The sequence below is a fragment of the Lontra canadensis genome, unplaced genomic scaffold, assembly GCF_010015895.1.
Source record: "Lontra canadensis isolate GAN:19392208 unplaced genomic scaffold, GSC_riverotter_1.0 scaffold72, whole genome shotgun sequence".
In the NCBI taxonomy this organism is placed as follows: Eukaryota; Metazoa; Chordata; class Mammalia; order Carnivora; family Mustelidae; genus Lontra; species Lontra canadensis.
The window spans coordinates 251,342-271,477 of NW_022631066.1; the positions used below are offsets into that span (position 1 = coordinate 251,342).

The 20,136-nt window shown below is 35.8% G+C and overlaps 1 protein-coding gene across 1 annotated transcript in view; it reads right to left on the reverse strand.

The window, feature by feature from the left end:
- GPR158 (G protein-coupled receptor 158) overlaps positions 1-20,136 on the reverse strand; it is a 403,983-nt gene that overhangs the window by 156,590 nt on the left and 227,257 nt on the right. The gene's annotated exons all lie outside the window — the stretch shown is intronic.

Consider the following 20,136-nt stretch of genomic DNA (forward strand, 5'->3'; position numbering starts at 1 on the left):
GGTAATCTCATTCATTTGCAAGCTTTAAGTTCCTACAACTTAAAGTTCATGACTCCTAATTAATAGCTGTAGTCTGAATTCCTACACTCAGCTTCCAGCTCATATATCTAACTGCCCCCCCCGACAACTCCACTTTGATTCTCACAGGTGGGTTAACCATTAGGGTTGCCAGATAATATAAAGTGCAGATAAAATAATGCATTTTTAAACAACATATGTTTTAGTATGAGAATGCAACATTTGTCACAGACTTATACTAAAACATTATCCATTGCTTAAATAAAGTACAAAGTTAATTGAGTATCCTGGTTTTTTTATATGCTCAATTTGGCAACCTTAGTTAAACTTGGTGTTCAAACTCTTGATTTTTTTCTTCTCCCACCCTTCAAACCCTTCTTTTCCCACTGTTTCACATTTTCTTAATTTTAGAAGATTGTCCACTCTTAACCCACTTCCTCAAGCCTTACAACTGAGAGACTCAAACTTGATTTATCTTTTTTCTTTGCTTCTCACATCAAATTCATTAGCAAGCCCTGTCAGTTCTATATTTAAATGTATCTCAAATTTAGCCATTCTTCCCCATTCTCACTGCCACCATTATCTCTCACCTCGACTAATTCAATAGACTTCTTATCATGTCCCCCCACTTTTAAACTTGTCCCTTACTAACCTATTCTCCACAGAGCAGCTGGAGAAATTAGTTTAATACCTAAATGGAATCATTTATTCCCTTGCTTCAAATCCTTCAGTGGCCTCTGACTGCACTCCAAATAAAATAAAACTCTGTACTCTGGCCTATAGAACTCTGAATGGCTGGCCTCTGACTAGCTCTCTGACCTCATCTTTCTCTCCTGCCCTGTTACCATTCTTCATCCTTGCTGGCTTCTTTCAGTTCCTAAAACAATGCAAGCTTCTTCACACTTGGGCACCTTCATAGATGTGGCTTTCTCTTCCTAGGATCTGCTTATCCTTAGGACCCCAGATTTAATGACACTGCCTCAGAGGAGTCCTTCTAAACAACCCATCTAAACAGATTTTCCCCAGCCCCATTCTTCCCTCCAAATTCGGAGCTTTCCTAAGGGAGCGTTCAAAGTAAGAAAAGAAGAAATTTGAAACACTCTCTCACTTTACTCTGTCACTTTCCTCCATAGCATATTTCAGTGCTGGTATTTATTAATTTGTTTATTCACTTACCTTTACCCCTACAAGATTAGGAACTCCATGATCACAGACCATGTCTGTTTTGTTGACTATCCAAAAAGAATGCCCAGGAACTTAGTGCACCCTCAAAAATCACTGAATGAATGACTGAATGACTCACCAACATGTTTCTGTGGTGCCATGCCCGTATGTCTAACATCTTTAGCCAAATCAACAATTCATCTCAATAGCCTATAAGTAAAATCCAAAATGCTTGGCCAGATTTTTCAGAATCCATACTGAAATATTTGAATTTCCCTGAATGTGTCATGTGCTCTCCAATATCTTCACATATATGTCTCTCTGCCTAGCCTGTCCCTCTTACCTCCTATTAGTCTGACTAGGGAAATTCATTTTTCAAGATTCTTTTCAAGTGTCACTTCTTCTTTGAACTCTTCCCAGACCACCCCTTAATGACTCTTGTTTTTATTTACACTATCATATGCTATACATACCTTATTAATAGCTAATATTTACTGAGCACTTTCCACAGGTCATTAATTTAGTAAGAAGTTTATAAGTATAACACACATTTTAATCTTCACCACAACCACCCGTATTACTGAGGAGGAAACTGAGATAAAGAGCGGTTGGTAACTCACCTAAGGTTTAAGAGCTCTTATGTGAGAGACCAGGAGAAAGATGTAGACAAACGGATTTTAGATCCTGTGACCTTAATCACTATTCCTTTTTGCCTCACCAAGTGCTCAACACGCTATAGTACATGTTGTCATATATCCCATATTCCCTTATATTCATTCCCTCACTACACTGGAACTTCTCATGGGCAAGCAGTATCAAAATCACCTTTGTAAATCTAGCTAAATATTCATGAATAGTTCAGGAAAGCATTAATTTATAATTTTGTAAAATCATTTGCTTACCTAATATTTGAATGGCTTTAAAAATGAAAATCCAAGGAATTCAGGAAAAACAGATGGTTTCTCACAATATTTTTCAAATAGCAAGCAATTCAGTTTATGAGTACATCAATTTTTAATAAGTTATTTTTAGTATGTTTAATATGTAACTGACTTTACCATTCAATTATGCATAAGTAAATATAAGTGCCTCAGAAGAGAAATGGAGCTTTGTTAATCATTAAGCATTTTGTGTCTCTTAAGGTATATACAAATATGTTATAATCACTCTGGTTGTTCTTCATAACTCATAATTAGTATTGCTGCCACCAGATGGAGTAGGAGGTTATTTAAATGGTATTTCTTAAAAAGCACGGAAAGAAAAGAGATTCCCTTCAGTTAAACTATTTTTCTCTACTTTCTTGCTTCTCCCCGTATTTATTCTTACCACCAGCCTACCTCCACTGGCCCCACACTCCAACATCAGCCCCTTAAGGGCAGATCTTATTTGTCCTGTTCCTTGCTATATTCCCAGGACGCTTAACAGGTCCAAGCATTCGGTAGATGCTCAGCAGGTGGATGATGAATGGGAAAAAGGAATGAAGGGAGGGAGGCATAGAGGGACTGCATAAGAAGAAAAGAAAGAAAAATGGAAAATGCTGAAACAAAATCTCACTAAATGGCGGAAATGTGGTGGTGGAGGTTATGAATAAACAACTATATTAAAACCATTGTCTCCCATCATTCAGTGTTCTAAAAGATCACTTTTATGGGCCATATGTTTAAATGCATGGATGTCCTAGTCCAATTTTGAACACTTAATTGTTCCCCATTTGTGTATAAGTGGTGTTATGATAAACATACATATACATATTAATATATTTGTAAATTCTTGCATGCACACATATGATTTCTTTAGTAAAGACTCCTGGAAGTAAAACTACTATGGATTTTTAAGTTTATTATACATACTCCTAAATTTTATCTCAAAGTCTCTACCAATTTATACAATCCTCAGCAACAGATGGGAGCACCTGGGTCCTTACATCTTTGCCACTACGGAGAATTATTACTGTTATAAAAGTACATGTCATTATTTTAATTTGCATTTTGTAATTACTCATGAATATATGAAATGCATTTTTATATTGTTGATATTGTTGTTTTTACAAATTGCTGATGTGTGTTCTGTGCCTATTTTTCTATTGGATATTCTTCTATTTCTTACTGATTCCTAAGAGTGTTTTGTTTGTTTTTATATTAAGAATGTTAATCCTTCAGTATCATAGCATATCAAAAACACTTTTTTCCCCAATTTGCCTTTTAATTTTTTAATTGTTTAAATATTACACTTAGTTCTAAAGCTCACTCTTTACAAGTTGAAAAGCAGAAAGAACAGATATTTCTGATCACTAATCAAAGTAGCTTTAAGGAAAAGTAACCTACAAGTGAGCTAAATAATCCACAGTAACAAGAGGAAGAAAATAAGTGAAACTCTAAATTTGAGCTGGGGGGCTATGCTCTACTCAGAGCTCATAAAATATTTTTTGTGTTGACAAAATACACTGGGGGATACACATTGTGTACTGGGATGGAGACTGTAATTTTTTAAGATCAAATTTCTTCTGGCACTTTTATTAAAATATACCACACATGTTTGTCAGAAGAAAGGTAAAAATGAGTAAAAATGGAAAGCATTTCATTTTACTTGAAATACACTTACCTTTAAATATTTAGGGAAAAGCATCTGTCAAAATACATTTCAGACTGCATCAAGTTCAAAACACCTGGCTAGTAAGTTATGGAATGGGATAACTGATGGCAGATCTATTATACCTTGGATAGAGGTAGCAAGTTCGTCCTCTGTAGAAATCCTGAATTTTGATAGAATTCTTCAAGAAGTGGGCTATCCCTACACAACACCATTTCAGGGCCATTGTTATCAAAAGGCCCTCTTACCGCCTACATGATTTCCTCTAAGCCTGACACTCCCAGAGAAGGAGTGGCAAATCTGTGGTCACATGTTACTAGTTTTCCTGCTAACACCTGTGGCTGTTAACATCAGCCAGTTAACAATAGCCTTGAAGAAGAGATCCATTCACTGCCTCTGAATCCTTCGTAACACAGTCTCCAGTAAACAGAAAGGAGGTGGCAATCACATTTTATCTCAAGTTCCATTCCTTATTAGCATTACAGCTAATCCGATTTAGACAGTACCTACTTAAACAGGAAGCCCTTAAAGACTGGAAAGCTTTCAAGGCTAAGATACCGGAAGCCCTAACACTGTGGGGACCATGGCACCATTATTTGGAAGAGAGATGCTTAGCCCACACTTCCTTGATCACACTGGGCCCTGCGCCTCACTGTAATGTTGGGGCTGGCCTCACTCAGACTTCTTGTAACTTAAGACCATTTGAAGGTTAATTGAGAAAACATGTTTTTTTCCTCTAGTTTTCAAGCCTAGCATTTCAGATCTTTCTTTCTTTTTTTTGTTTTTTTAAAGATTTTATTTATTTATTTGACAGAGAGAGACACAGCGAGAAAGGGAACACAAGCAGGTGGAGTGGAAGAAGGAGAAGCAGGCTTCCCGCTGAACAGGGAGCTCGATGCAGGGTTCAATCCTGGGACCCTAGGATCATGACCTAAGCCGGAGGCAGAAGCTTAACCACTGAGACACCCAGGCGCCCCTCAGGTCCTATATGTTTATATATATGTTTCATATATGTGTTTAAATATATTTCATGGAAGGATAAAGTTCCACAAATGATACCACACATCATGTTACAAAATAAAATATTTTGTTTTAAATGAAATAACTTCTGCTTGGTTCTTGTCTTTTCACTCCCATAAGGACAAAAATGTAGAATTTAAAGTTGTGATACTTTCTCCTGTGGTAACTCTTGGAATGTTCTAGAAATTCCTTCAATGAATGAGTCTGTATATACACATAAGTCATTAAAAAAAAAATTCATCTCGCATTAGCTGGTATGAAATGATTCCTATTTGTATACTCAATACTCCCCTGAACTGCTTACTCTATTAGGTTTGATTTTAGAGTTTATATACTGTTATTGTTGTTGTTACTGTTTTCTAAACTCTTGAACCCACTACAAGAGTTCTCTGGATTCAGTGACAATGACACTTGTGTCCACAATCTGTTAGCTAGAGAAATGATGGCCTCAGCAAGGCTAACCTTTCTACACAATTAGTATATCAAATTAAGATCTCCTGATTCAAAGAATCATAGAATCCTAGTTGCTTGGAAGTTACCTCATCAAATCCACCATTTTGAAAAGAAAGGATAAATAATAAATAATATTTATATTTATAATACTAATATATAATACTGTCAATGAATATTACTAAATAAAATCAATATTAATAATATAATCACATAATATTTTATAAAATTATATAATTATAACATGATATATTATTAATAAATGATTTTAATATAATGGGATAATATTACATATTATAATATGATTAATAAGTAATAAATAAATGATAAATAGCAGCAGAATGTCTCTAACTCCTAGATCATAAAAAGTAGATATTAAATAAATTGATTTTGAATATAACAGAGTGCTCTTCAATCGGAAATTAAGTAAATATTTTATAGAAATTTTTGTACTTTCTCTTTACAATTACCTTAACATTGTTTTGCTGTGTTGCCTATAAATTTATTTCTTCTTCAAACACATCCTATCAGTGAAATAAGTGTATAAAATAATCCAACATAATTTATTAATGGAACTAATTAATAAATCTTCTAAATTTTGTTATGTTAACTGATATATGTTTCAATCCATTTGTCTTTTAGTAAGAGTTATGCTGATAAAACAATAATCTTCATTTTCTTATGTTATATGCCAAAAGCGAGATGAACGAATTACCATAGGGACATAATGAGACATGTTTAAATTTGTAACAACTATGAACCCAAGCTTACCCTATCAGTCTTGCACTGGCAGCTATGTGAAAATGGAAACACATATGCTGAAATAAGTATTACTTTAAGAAAAATACTAATATTAAATATGTGGTGAAGTTGAGCAAATAGGTAAATTGAATATGAAATTTGCCAAGCTCACAGAAAAGAATTTATACCAATTCTAAGAGTTTACAACTGATATAAAATACCACAGAATATAGGTATTCCTAGTAAGACAGCAGGGCAAGCAAGGCATATAACGCAACTATCTCTCTTACCCTTTCCAAAATTCATATGATTTTAAAATTATACAAATGAAAGGTGCCTGGGCTTCAGCCAGTTAAGCATCTACCTTCTGTTCTGATTGTGTTCTCAGGGTCCTGGGATCCAGCCCGGCATCGGGCTCTGTGCTCAGGGGAGGGTCTTGTTCTCCCTCTCACTCTTCCTCTATGTTCTCTCTCTCCACAAAACAAACAAATAAATAAATAAAAATCTTTTAAAAAATTATACGAATGAGAAAATCTATCTTAGCCATGAGAACCAGCAATGAATGATGTTCATGGATGAGTAAACAGTAAATAGGTAAATACAAACCTGAACAAAAAACCATGATGGTCTGACCAGTGACCAATTCTGTAAAAAAGAAATTCTTGGCCATTGGCTCAGCAGTGAGTGGGTTCAGGGTTAGCTGTAGTATAAATGAGCGCACACTGAACAAAACACACTTGAACACAGTGTGCGGAGAGGTGACAGGTGAAAAGGGTGGCAGGAGATACATGAGCTTCCCTCCAAGGTCATCGTTCCTTATTAGCAGCCCAAAGAGTAAGTGCTCCAAATGTCACTACTGGGATGTTTCAGCCCCTTTCTGGCCCCTTTACCCCATTGCTGCATCTCTAACTAATAACTGTCTATTTCCCTTTAACTTAAATCTGGGCTTTGAATTACTCTGCTCTTCCTCCTTTTGACTACAGGCTAATACTGCAGAAGATAAGAATAAACAGTCCAAATTCGTGCAATTGAAAAGAGTAAATTCATCGTTTTGAGGAAATGACTCTGAGATAGATTGACAGCAAAAAAAGAAACAGATGAAATAGAGGAACATCTTACTTGAATTTTTGGTGGTGTTCAGGAGAACTTTGCCCCGACTGAAATCACAGCAAGCGAGACGGGTAGGAACAGCAGCAGCAGCAGAGATACTGGGCACGCATCAGGCACTACACTAAGTGATTCATTCGTATTATCTCATTAATTTTTCATAAAAACCCTTAGATATACATTATAACTGTCCCCATTTTACATATGATAAAAGTAACTTAGAAAGCTAATTAAGGACGTAATTAGGTAAGCTTAGGGTCACACATCTAGAAAACGGAAGAAGTAGGATTTTAACTTTTAACTCAGGGCTGTTTGGCCCTGAAACTTTTGCAAGGAAAAAGAGAAAACGTAAGGAACAATAGTACAGAGATTAAAAACGGTTACTGAATTTTAAAATAACCTGCAGATAGAGGACCACAGCTTCGAAGCTGATGAAAATGAAAAGAATGACATAGAAGACAAATAGCTTCTCACGAGAGAGGAAACTCTTCAAACATAATACAGTGAGAATATTAAAAAAAGAAAGCCTTGCTACCCAACCTATACTTAATAGGAGGTCTTAAAAGAGAAGCCTAGGCTAACTAGAGAAGAGAGAATATAAAAGCTCACACATACGAGACTTCTCAGTATCAAAAAAAGCTCTGAAGTCTGACAGTATAGATCATATTTTTTGCAACCTCAGTGAAACAAGATCCATATTGTGATGGTAAAAGTAAATAAAGAAGTAAGTATTCAGATGAGAAATACTGCTCCATAAAGGACAAAAACTGGGCAACCCTGGAAACTGTCCACAATGCTCATTTCTGAAACATAAATGAAACAGGAATAATAGAACCTTAAAAGAAAATGAAAGTAACCCCCCATTTCTGCCCTAACCAGGGTGTTGCCATGTAAAGTCATAGCTGGGGAGATGGGAGGTCAGGTGTGACATAGGTATAAAATTACCCTTTTCAAAGCAAACTATTTGAAGATACATTTTGAAAACACATTGGCCAAAATTCAGAACTCAAGGGCAAGAAATCAGAAATGTTTTAAAGAATTGTTTCCCCTTTGAAATTCACAATGGCTCTTATTGAAAACCGATGGAAACCATCCATAAGTTACATGTTAATAAAATGGGAAGGAGGGAAAATAAAAGTGCCAAATTTCTCACATATATTCAATAACAAAATATTATTGTTGTGATATTGTGTGATATTTTATTAGCTCAATAGAATTAAAATACCTAATAAGATTTAAGACCAATACGGTCATCCTTAGGGAAATAAATTAAGAGAAATATCATATATCACAAATGTACAGAAATAAATAACATTATCCTATGTCGAGTGTAGTAATTGGCTAGTACTTGAAAGAGGTTTAAGAAAAAAATTTTGAGGACACCTGGGTGGTGCATTCATTGAACGTCTGACTCTTGGTTTTGGCTCAGGTCATGATCTCAGGGTCATGATCTCAGAGTCGTGAGATAAAGCCCTGAGTCCTGCTCCCTGCTTAGCTTAGAGTCTGCTTAAAATTCCCCTCCCTTTCCCTCTGCAATCCCCTCTCTAAAATAAATAAGTAAATCTTTAGAAAGAAAAACATTTTGTAAATCAGTATACAAATTCTCTAGTACCTCTACAGCTGCATTGAAGGTACTAGTTTCTGGCTTCTAGCCATTCTACCCTTTTTCATGTATTATGCTGTACCTCTCTTCCATAAATGGAAAAGAAAATGAAGAGCATGAGAGAGGAATATCAATTACTAATTATAAAAGGAAAATTATAGACGTGGTTGATTGGCAGTATGGAAGATAATATGTGAAAGCATCCATTTAATTGAAGAAGAATACAAATCACAAAATCAATTTGTGAAAAGTGATATGTCACAATACTTAGGAATAAATTTAGCCAAGTAGACAAAAGGCCTGTATAATGAAAATTACAAAACAATGTTGAAAAAAATGAAAAAAAAAAAAAAAGACATCAATAAGTAGAAAGGTATCCTGTGTTCATGGACCAGAAGACTTAATATTATAAAGATGGCAATAATAGCCAAGGGATCTACAGTTCCAAAGCAGTCCCTATTCGGATTCTGATGGTTTTCTGGGAAAAACAGAAATTCTTATGAAATATCAAGTGGCTCCAAATAGCTGAAACAATCTTGAGAAGAAGAAAAAGTTGGAGGCCTCACACCTCATAATTTTAAAGGTTACTTCAAAGCTACTACAAAGCCATGGTAATCAAAACAGTGCTGTACTGGCATAAAGGCACAGGAACAGAATAGAGAGCCCAGAATAGAGACCCTCATGCATGTAGTCAAATGATCTTTGATAAAGTTGCTAAAACCATGCAATGGGGAAATGACAGTCTCTTCAACAGATGGTGCTGGGAAAATAGATATTCTCATGCCAAAGAGTGAAGTTGGTCCTTACTTCACCGTATACACAAAAATTAACTTGAAATGGACTGAAGATCTAAATGTAAGGCCTAAAAGTATAGAACTCCTAGAAGAAAACATAGAATAAAAGCTTTATGACTTTGGCTTTGGGAATGATTTCTCAGATATGAGACCAAAAGCACAGGCAACAAAAGAAAGTGCAGGTAAATTGAGTTTTATCAAAATGAAAAACTTCTGGGTGCCAAAGAATACATGGAAGAGAATGAAAAGACAACCCAGAGAACGGGATAAAAAAATCTGTAAATCATACATCTGATAAATGATTAATATTTAGAACATACAAAGAACTCTTATGCTGTAATGATGAAAAACCAAACAACCTGATTCAAGTGAGTGAAAGACTTGAATGAACATTTCTGCAATGAAGACATACAAATAGTCAATAAGCACATGAAAAGACGCTCAACTGTCACTAATCTTGCAAATCAAAACCACAAAAAGATACCACTTTCATTCTTTAGATGGCCACTATTAAAAACAAACAAATAGAAAATAACAAATGATGGTAAAGATGTGAAGGAACTGGGATCCTCATGAATTATTGGTAAAAATATCAAATGTTCTGTCTGGCCTCCAAGGAAAATTGTTTGGTGACTCCTCTAAAAGGTATATACAGAATGATCATAGGATTCAGTAATTCCATTCCCAGGTTATAGCCAAAGAACTGAAATCACAGACTCAAACAGACACTTGTACAGCCATGTTCATGGTAGTATTATTTACAATAGCCAAAAGGTGAAAAAATCCAAATATTCATCAACAGCTAAACTGATGAAACAAAATATCTTAAATGCATACAATGGAATATTATTTGCAATTAAAGGGAATCAAGTCTGATAAATGCTACAACATGGATGAGACTTTAAAACATTATGCTAAGTGACATAAGCCAGATAGGAAAGGACAAATAGTGTTTGATTTCATTTATACGAGACACTTTCCAAAGACAAATTTGCAGAACAGAAAGTAGAAGAGAGGTTACCAAGAGGTACAGAGTTCAGTTTGGAATGATGAAAAGTTCTGGAATGGATAGTGATGATGGCTGCCCAATACTGTGAATGTATTTCATGGCACTGAATTAAAAATGGTAAATTATGTGTTATGTATATTCAACACAATAAAAAAGTTATGTCTCTCCCTTTATTTCACCAAAATAGGTGTTAGTACATCATAATGAGCCTAGTAGAATTTTATTAACAAATCATAGTCTATATTAAAAGCATCTAATTTTCCAAACCAAAAATGTACAGCTATAAAATCCCTTGTCAACTAGTTTCTAATTAAAAAAAGAACTACTGGGGTGCCTGGGTGGCTCAGTGGGTTAAAGCCTCTGCCTTTGGCTCCGGTCATGGTCCCAGGGTCCTGGGATCGAGCCCCGCATCGGGCTCTCTGCTCAGCGGGGAGCCTGCTTCCTCCTCTCTCTCTCTCTGCCTGCCTCTCTGCCTACTTGTGATCTCTATCTGTCAAATAAATAAATAAAAATCTTAAAAAAAAAAAGAATTACTATAGGAATGTAAGGGAAAACACAAAACATAGTAAGCTCACTTTTAAAAAACGAGTATCACTTGTTTTTCCCCCAAACTACTAAGCTCAAACAAAACATGCTAAAATCTACTAAGACTAAATCAAGCAAATGATTATTTTCAGAAGTGGAATATGCTGCTGTTCCTTCCAGTGTATCTTTTCTCTTTCAAATTTTTCATTTGGAAATAAATTATACTAACACTTGACATTAAGCTGTAACAAACAATTCTCTTTGGAACAGCTAATAGAAAAATATTTTACTAGTCAAAAAAAAAAAAAGAAAAATATTTTACTTGTCATATTATTTGTTTAAAAACATAAAAATAATTTCAAAATATTTAATATTCAGCATCTTTAAAACACTGTTTTAAAATTGCTATTTTAGAAGATCTCACTGGGGTCACAATCATTCATCTTGTTGACAGATTTAATCGTTAACCAAGGGCATAAAGACAAATGTATATCATTAGTTTTCTTAATTATTTAAGAGTAAAATTTAATTTGCTCTTTGTGGTATCATATTACAAACCTCACCTAAAAATATAATGAAATCTACTTTGTGTTGTTTAAAATGATAAAATGTTCAACTAACCTTTGACCAATGATTGTTGGTACTTAACTGCAGAGCTGATATTTTTGGCATGGGTAAACCTCATTTAACTAAATGTACTTATAATTAGACTTCCCTGGAGAAAGAGTGCAACTAAAAGACAAATTTCTGTATCACCCTTATGTCTCTTAGTATTTCACTTTACAATGGAGAACTTTTCTCTGTTATCATTACAGCATATTTGCATGTTGTCTACACGTACAGATCAGCTGCTGGGTTTGACACTGCCACCACTTTTCCTATTTTTGATCTGTGAATGTGCTTATTTCTGTGAATTCACAGAAAAAGTCTGATAAATAAAAGAGGGTGATGTTTTCAAGGGATCCATTTCTAACAGGTGCTAAATGAAATAGAGTCTATATACTAAAAGCATTTAAGATGTTACCTATCATAAATTCTGCTGTAATTGGATAAAAAATATGGCTCACATGCTGGACAAAGGGAAGTGGGCATAAGTCTCAGATGCTACCTGCTTTTTAGGAGCATGCCTGACTAGATGCCTCAGCCTTCCTTAGCACATATCAGTTCTGTCACCAGCTTGACTCACCACTGTAGCACACAGCTTCACACTCAGTAGAAACAGGAGAAGCTGCCATTCAATTTGACAGGGAGCAGAACCTCAAATTTGGTGTCACTCAGTGAATACCTTTTGAAAACTCAGGAAAGAACAACAATATTTAAGAGAGTTTATGTGATGAATTTGCAGTCCTCCCATTTTTCTAGATCCAGGATGGTAACCAGATTTTGTGCATAGAACCTGGGGGAGTCCTGCTTAATGAGAGGGGCTTTGATGCTGATTCTGGATCAATGGGAAAGAGGAACATATGTGTCCATCACCGTCTTGTAGTGGTGGCATGTGTGATGCACGCTGGCCAGCTCTAACCTAGATATTCTAGAAGTATCCTTGCCTTCATATTAAATAGCAAAGAACAATGTATCAGGACATTTGTGATAACTCTATAGAACTAATTTGCCTATGCTATATTTAAACATTAAATCTTTAGCACACTTTCAAGAAAATTCACAGAAATAAGGTTATAAAAATTATTCTGTTAAGGATGTTTATCATTCAGTACATTTAACAATATTCTAAGAATCCACAGGAGAAATTTCTATCATGACTTAATAATAAGACGGGGTGCCTGGGTGGCTCAGTTGGTTAAGTGTCTGCTGTCAGCTCATGTCATGATTCTGGGGTCCTGTGATGGAGCCCTTGTGTTGGGCTCCATGCTCAGCAAGTAGTATGCTTCTCCGTTCTTCTTGAGCCCAGCACCCACTGCTCATGCTCTCTCTCTTGCTGTCTCAAATAAATAAAATCTTTAAAAAAAAAAAGGCTTAATGATAGTTGTATTCAAGTTTCACTTAGGTGACTGGTCAGTTTTTATCTTATGAACACTGACTCACTTTTTTCTCCTCTTTGCAGTGCTACTAGAAAACCCCAGAAAGTTCTTTCTGGCAAGGGACTAAAAAAGGATACCTAGGCTCTCATGGAGTTCATTCCATATTTTAACCTCACCCTTGATTTCAACTAATCTTTTCTACTCTTTTTTCAATGAGCCTCAATCTAGTCACTTAATACTTTTAATCTTCTAGATGTTTTATTCTCTGTGCTTGAGTAAGACAAAACATAAATATGCAACTATCCCAACCTAGATGGGTAACTTCATGCAACTGACAGTCTCTCAGAAGCTGGGTTTTCTTTTCTTTGAAAAGAGGGGTTGCTTCATTCTCTAGTTCTCATAGTTTGTCATCTTTTTTCTTTTAAAGATTTTATTTATTTATTTGTCAGAGAGAGAGATCGAGAGAGAGAGAGAGCACGCAAGCACTGAGCAGGGGGAAAAGCAGAGGGAAAAGGAGAAGACTCCCCCCTGAGCAAGGAGCCTGATGCAGGACTTGATCCCATGACCCTGGAATCAAGACATTTGTCAAAGTCAGACGCTTAACTGACTGAGCCACCCAGGTATCCCTGTCATCTTTCTAAATAAAAACCAGGAAACTGGTAACAGATTTATTTAAATTATCAACTTTTCTACTGTTACCACTGTAATAACACAAGAAGCAAGTGTTCCATGACTTCATATTTGATAATCTCCGAAGATTTCTGTAACTTTCCCATTTTGAAGGTAAAGGAAAGAACCTTCCTAGAAAGGTCAGTGATATAGATAAATATGAATAGTGAATAACTATAATTTAGTTGTACACTAAATCACCCATAAAAAGAACAAAAAGCTACATAAAAGTAAATGCACAGTAAATGCTTTTTAAAGATGATCATCACTATAGAAATATTTGTGCAATTGCAGATGCGTATGTGATCGAGCACTTGTGGAGTTTGGGTATTTAAAAGATTGTTTTTGAGGGGGTAGGCAAGATGGAGGAAGAGTAGGGGACCTCATTTCATCTGGTCCCTTGAATTTAGCTAGATATCTATCAACTCATTCTGAACACCTGTGAATTCAACCTGTGATGTAAGAAAAGAACTGCTGGAATTCCACACATAGAAAAGTGACCACATTTTGCAAGGTAAGAGGTGTGGAGAAGTGAATCTGAGGTTTGGATATATCAGAAGAGAAACGGTGGTTGGGAAGGAACTTCTGAAAGACAGTGGAAAGCGATAGGCCTGGAGTGTAAATCAGAACCTTTAGAAGACTGCTCCAGTGAGAAACGTCCCTGCTGAAAGGTACTCATGTGGCAAGGGGAGAAAAATCCTAGGTGGGACAGTGTGGCCTCAGGATCCCTGGGGTCACAGAAAGAATGGGGGTGCCTGAGCCAGCAGACTTCCCAAGCATTTGAGCAGGGAAACCGGCTATGGTCAGCAAGCCCAGGAGCGGGCTCTCAGCTCAGTTTGCCATAAACTAGAACTGTGGCAGGAAGAGGCAACCATTGTCAGTGTGGAGGCCCAGCAAAGGACAGAAACTCAGCAACGCTCTTCCTTCCTCCTGGAGGGGCAGCATGGGTGAGCACACGATCCAGCGACCAGTCTCTGGGTGGGGGGGGCGCTGCAGGCAGCAGACCCATGCAACCCTCCTCCCTCCCGAAGGGGGATTGGCATGGGTGCACGCGCAGCAGTCTGCAGAGTTTGGCACAGGCAAAAGTGAAGACTGCTTATCCCTGAGGGTTTATGATACAGAGGGGGCCACAATCTTTCACCTCTGGGGCTGCAAAAGGAAATAGTCAACAAAACTAAAAAATCAACCTGCAGACTGGGAGAAGATATTTGCAAATGATATATCAAATAAATGGCTAGCAACTAAGATCTACAGAGAACTTATCAAACTTAATATCCAAAAAAACAAATAATCCAGTCAAAAAATGGGAAGAAGACATGAACAGACATTTCTTCAAGGAAGACATACAAATGGCCAAAAGACACATGAAAAAATGTTCAGCATCATTAGCCATCACGGAAATTCAAATCAAAACCACAATGAGATACCACCTCACTCCAGACAGAATGGGAAACACTAACAAGTCAGGAAACAACATATGTTGGCAAGGATGTAGAGAAAGGCAAAATCTATACACTGTTGGTGGGAATGCAAGCTAGTACAACCACTCTGAAAAATAGTACGGAGGTTCCTCAAGAAGTTAAGAATAGAGCTACCCTACGACCCAGCAATTGTACTACTAGGTATTTACCCCAAAGATACAAATGCAGTGATATGAAGGGGCACATGCACCCCAAAGTTTATAGAAGCAATGTCCATAACAGACAAACGATGGAAAGAGCCAAGATGTCCACTGACAGGTGAATGGATAAAGAAGATCACACACACACACACACACTGGAATATTACTCAGCTATCAGAAAGGATGAATACTTACCATTTACATCAACATGGATGAAACTGGAAGGTATTATGCTGACTGAAATAAGTCAACCAGAGAAAGACAATTATCACATGGTTTCAATCATATGTGGAATATAAGAAACAGTGAAGAGGATAAAAAAGGACGGGAGGGGGGCGCCTGGGTGGCTCAGTGGGTTAAAGCCTCTGCCTTCGGCTCGGGTCGTGATCCCAGGGTCCTGGGATCGAGCCCCACGTCGGGCTCTCTGCTCAGTGGGGAGCCTGATTCCTCCCCTCTCTCTCTCTCTCTCTGCCTGCCTCTCTGCCTACTTGTGATCTCTCTCTCTGTGTCAAATAAAATCTTTAAAAAAAAAAAAGGATGGGAGGGAAAACTGAAAGGGAAGAAATCAGAGAGGGAGACAAACCACGAGAGACTCTTTACTATGGGAAAAAAATTGAGGGTTGCTGAAGGAGAGGTGGGGTGGGGGGATGGGGTAACTGGGTGGTGGGTATTAAGGATGGCATGTGATGTGATGAGCACTGGGTGTTATATGCAACTGACGAATTACTGATCTCTACATTTGAAACTAATAATGTGTTGACTGAGTTTAAATGAAAAAACAAAATAAATTTATTAAATAAAAAAGGAATGCTCTCATTTATTCTTCAAATTATATTGGGTATCACAATGCCTAGCAATAGCAGATTCTCAATAAATAATTGTTGAATTAAAAAACTAAAAATAAAAGATCCTTTTTTCACTTGAGACAACCAAGTGAAACACCCTGCTTACAGTTTAGCATTCCTTCCATTCTTTCATGATGAAAATGTAGCCAAAATAAAAAAATCTGTACCATCGCTGTTTTGTTCATTTCAGCTATCTGGACAACCTATTAAGATTAGTACAAGATGACTATTTGCAATTATAAAGAAAATTTAAATGAATTTATTGCCTAGAATTCCATTGCCTAGAATCCCACTGCCTAGAGTCCCACTGACTATATTTTTCAATACCTTATCTTTTAAGCTATTTTGAATATCATACTCAGGGCTCCTGGGTGGCTCTGATGCTTGAGCATCTGCCTTCACCTCAGGTCATGATCTCAGGGTCCTGGGATGGAGGGAGACCCACATCAGGGTCCCTGGTAGGCTCAGCTGCGGGTCTGCTTCTCCCTCTCCCTCTGCCTCCCCCGACTTGTGTGTTCTCTCTGTCTCTCTCTCAATGAATAAATTAAAGAATCTTTAAAAAAATGTCATACTTAACCCCTAAAAAGAGGCAAACAGCTTATTAATTTCACAAAGTGGCCTAAAATAATATAATAATAAAAGACAAATGTCTAGTAAGTTACTTTATATGAATTATCGCATTATATCTTCAAAAGAATCCTGTCAGGTAAGTAATAAACTCCTTTAAAAAATTTTGTAATAGCTTTATTGAGATATAATTAATATACCTTTATCCTTGTAAAGTGTACAAGCCAGTGGTTTTTAGTATACTGACAGACTTGTGAAATGTATTACCATAACCTAAGTTTAGAAAATTTTCATCCCCTGCAAAAGAAACCTAGAACCTATTAGCAGTCACACCCCATTCTTCCCGCCTTGTATCTTTTGACAACCACTAATCTACTTGGCTCTATTGATTTGCCTATTCTGGACATTTCATATAAAGGTAAGCTTTATATATATGATCTTTCATGAATATTTTCTTTCATTTAACATGTTTTTAAGATTCAACCATGTTGTAGCATGTGTCGGTACTTATTCCTTTTTATTGACAAAAAGATATTCCATTTAATGGATATACCACATTTTATTTATCCATTCAGCAACTGATGAACAGCTGAGTTGTTTCCATTTTTTGGCTATTATAAATAATCTGCTATGAACATCTGTGTGAACACTTTTGTGTAGGCAAATGTTTTCTTCTTTTTTATTAGTTTCAGGTGTACAATATAATGATTTGACAGTTCTATACATTTCTCAGTGCACATGAAGGTAAGTATACTCTTAATCCACTTTATTCTACCTCCCTCCCTCCCTCCCTCCCTCCCTCCCAGCAATCATGAATTTGTTCTCTGCATTTAAGAGTCAGTTTTATGTTTGTCTCTTTTTCTTTTTTTTCTCATTTGTTTTGTTTCTTAAATTCAACATAGGAGTGAAATATATTTGTCTTTCTCTGACTTAGCATTATACCCTCTAGATCCATCCTCGTTATTGCAAATGGCAATATCTCATCTTTTTTCTATGGGTAATATTCTGTTACACACATTACATCTTTATCCATTCATCTATCGATGGACACTTGGGTTGTTTCCATATCTTGATTGTTGTAAGTAATATTGCAATAAACATGGGATGCATATATTTTCTCGAATTAGTGTTTTCATTTTGGGGGTTTAAATACCTAGTAATGAAATTACTAGGTCAGCTGGTAATTCTGTTTTTAACTTTTTGAGGAACCTCCATACTGTTTTCCACAGTGGCTACACCAGTTTGCATTCCCACCAACAGTACACAAGGGTTCTTTTTTCTCCACATCCCTGCCACCACTTATTATTTCCTATGTTTTTTATTTTAGCCATTGTGGACATATGTTTTCAATTCTCCTGGGCATATACCTAGAAGTGGAATTACTGGGTCACATTATAAGTGTATGTTTAATTTTTTGAGGCACTGCTAAACTATCTTCCAAAGTGGCTGCCATTAGAGTTTCAATTTCTCCACATCCTCAACAACACTAGTTACTGTCTTTTTATTTTTAGCTACGCTAGTATGTGCTGGGGGCTTGATCTGAATTTTCCTAATAACTAATGTTCTTGAGCATTTTTTTCATATGCATATTGGCCATTTGTATATCTTCTTTGGAGAAATATCTATTCAGATCCCTTGCCCATTTTTAATCTTTTTATTCTTTATATGTTCTAGGTTCTAGTATGATTTACAAATATTTCCTGCTAGCCTATGGGTTGTCTTTTTAACCTTTTTGATGATGTCCTTTGATCTACAAAAGTTTTTAATTTTAATGAAGTCCAATTTGTTTATTTTTTCCTTTTGTCACTTATGCTTTTCATGCTGTAACTAAGAAACATTGCCTAACCCAAGATCATGAAGATGTATGCCTATGTTTTCTTCTAAAAATATGTTTCTTAGTTTTGAGCCTTATATTTAGGTGTATAACCCGTTTTTAAATTAATTTTTGCATATGGTGTGTTAAGCCCCATTTTACAGAGGAAAAAGCTAGTCAAAGTAAAGCTAAGCAATTTTCTCCAAAGTGTAATAGCATTCATGGGGCTAAGACAGGATTCGAGTCTAAACAGTCTGACTCTAGGGTCTGCACACTTACCCACAATATTATGCTACTTCTATGTTGGAACTAAGGTTTTCCTCTTTTGTCAAAATAGATGTAAACTGGTAGATTAAGGTTTTTGTTCTTTTAATTATTGGTGGGTAGGCAATGCAATGTGAAACTCATAAGACATCAGTAGTACTTTAAAAGGGATCACCAGTTTTCTGCTTTATGCAAAGAAATGCTGCAAAGACATAAAAACTTTAAAAAGCAAAGCCAATGTCTACCTGCCATAAACATGCAATTTCCACATAGGAAATGGTTTACTGCTTTGATAATTAATCATTCTTTTTGGTAGTTGAAATCAGAAGAGAAAAGTTCACCAAATGTTTCCTTTCATCAATACACTAGATCCATGTTCACTGACTTTATTACCCTATATTGTTTCCTAAAAATAATCCCCTCTATGTTATGTCACATTCTGTGAAAACTGATTCTTCAAAAGGCGACCATCTTAAAACTCAATAAAGTCTAATTAATTATTAATTATTATTAATAATAATATTAATATAATATTAATATTATTTATTATTATTATTTATTATTCCAGCTAGTTTGTAGCCACAGAAATTTTACCAAATGATATGTAAAGATACCAATTCTCATGAAAACCCTATAATGTAGCATTTCATATGAAGGTCCAGAGAAATTTGAAAAGTTAATAATTTTGGAAATGTTAAGTAACATCAACAAAGATTAAGACTTTGGTCTAGCAAGAACTATCTCAGTTTTCTTAATATCCAATGTAATATTCTACCCATCATGTATCACTAACTTCATTTAGCACAGCAATCATTAATGATTATAATAAAGTAAAATTCTGTTATCCCCTGTGTGAATGAATGGCATTATATAGAGTGATTTCATAGCAGTTTATTAAATAGAACTTTCAATTCTATCTGCTCTGCCAGTGACAGGTTTTTAAAAAAAAACAACAACTAATTAATTTTATCTAGGTAATGGTGGTTAGATATTTCTCTACTCTACTTGCCTGCTACTTTATTATATATACAATTTAACACATATTTTGTTTCAAAAGAAAGACAAGTATTGGTTAAATCAAGAGCAATTTGCCTGTCTGCACTTTCTTGCTGACTTAAAGCTTGATTTTGTGTTGTATGCTTCTGTTAATGAAACTGTCTATTTAAAATTACTATTAAAGTCTGTAACATTAACATAATGGATACATTCTCTTACAATCTCAAGAGAGGGGATTTTTTAAAATGTTGACTGGAGGCCTTGTAATAGATGCCATTCAGAGAGTTGTTTTATTTTTTAAATTTCTAAAGGGAACACTTCATGCTTCTGATGAGCTCTGTTATCTAAACCAATCTGTACAA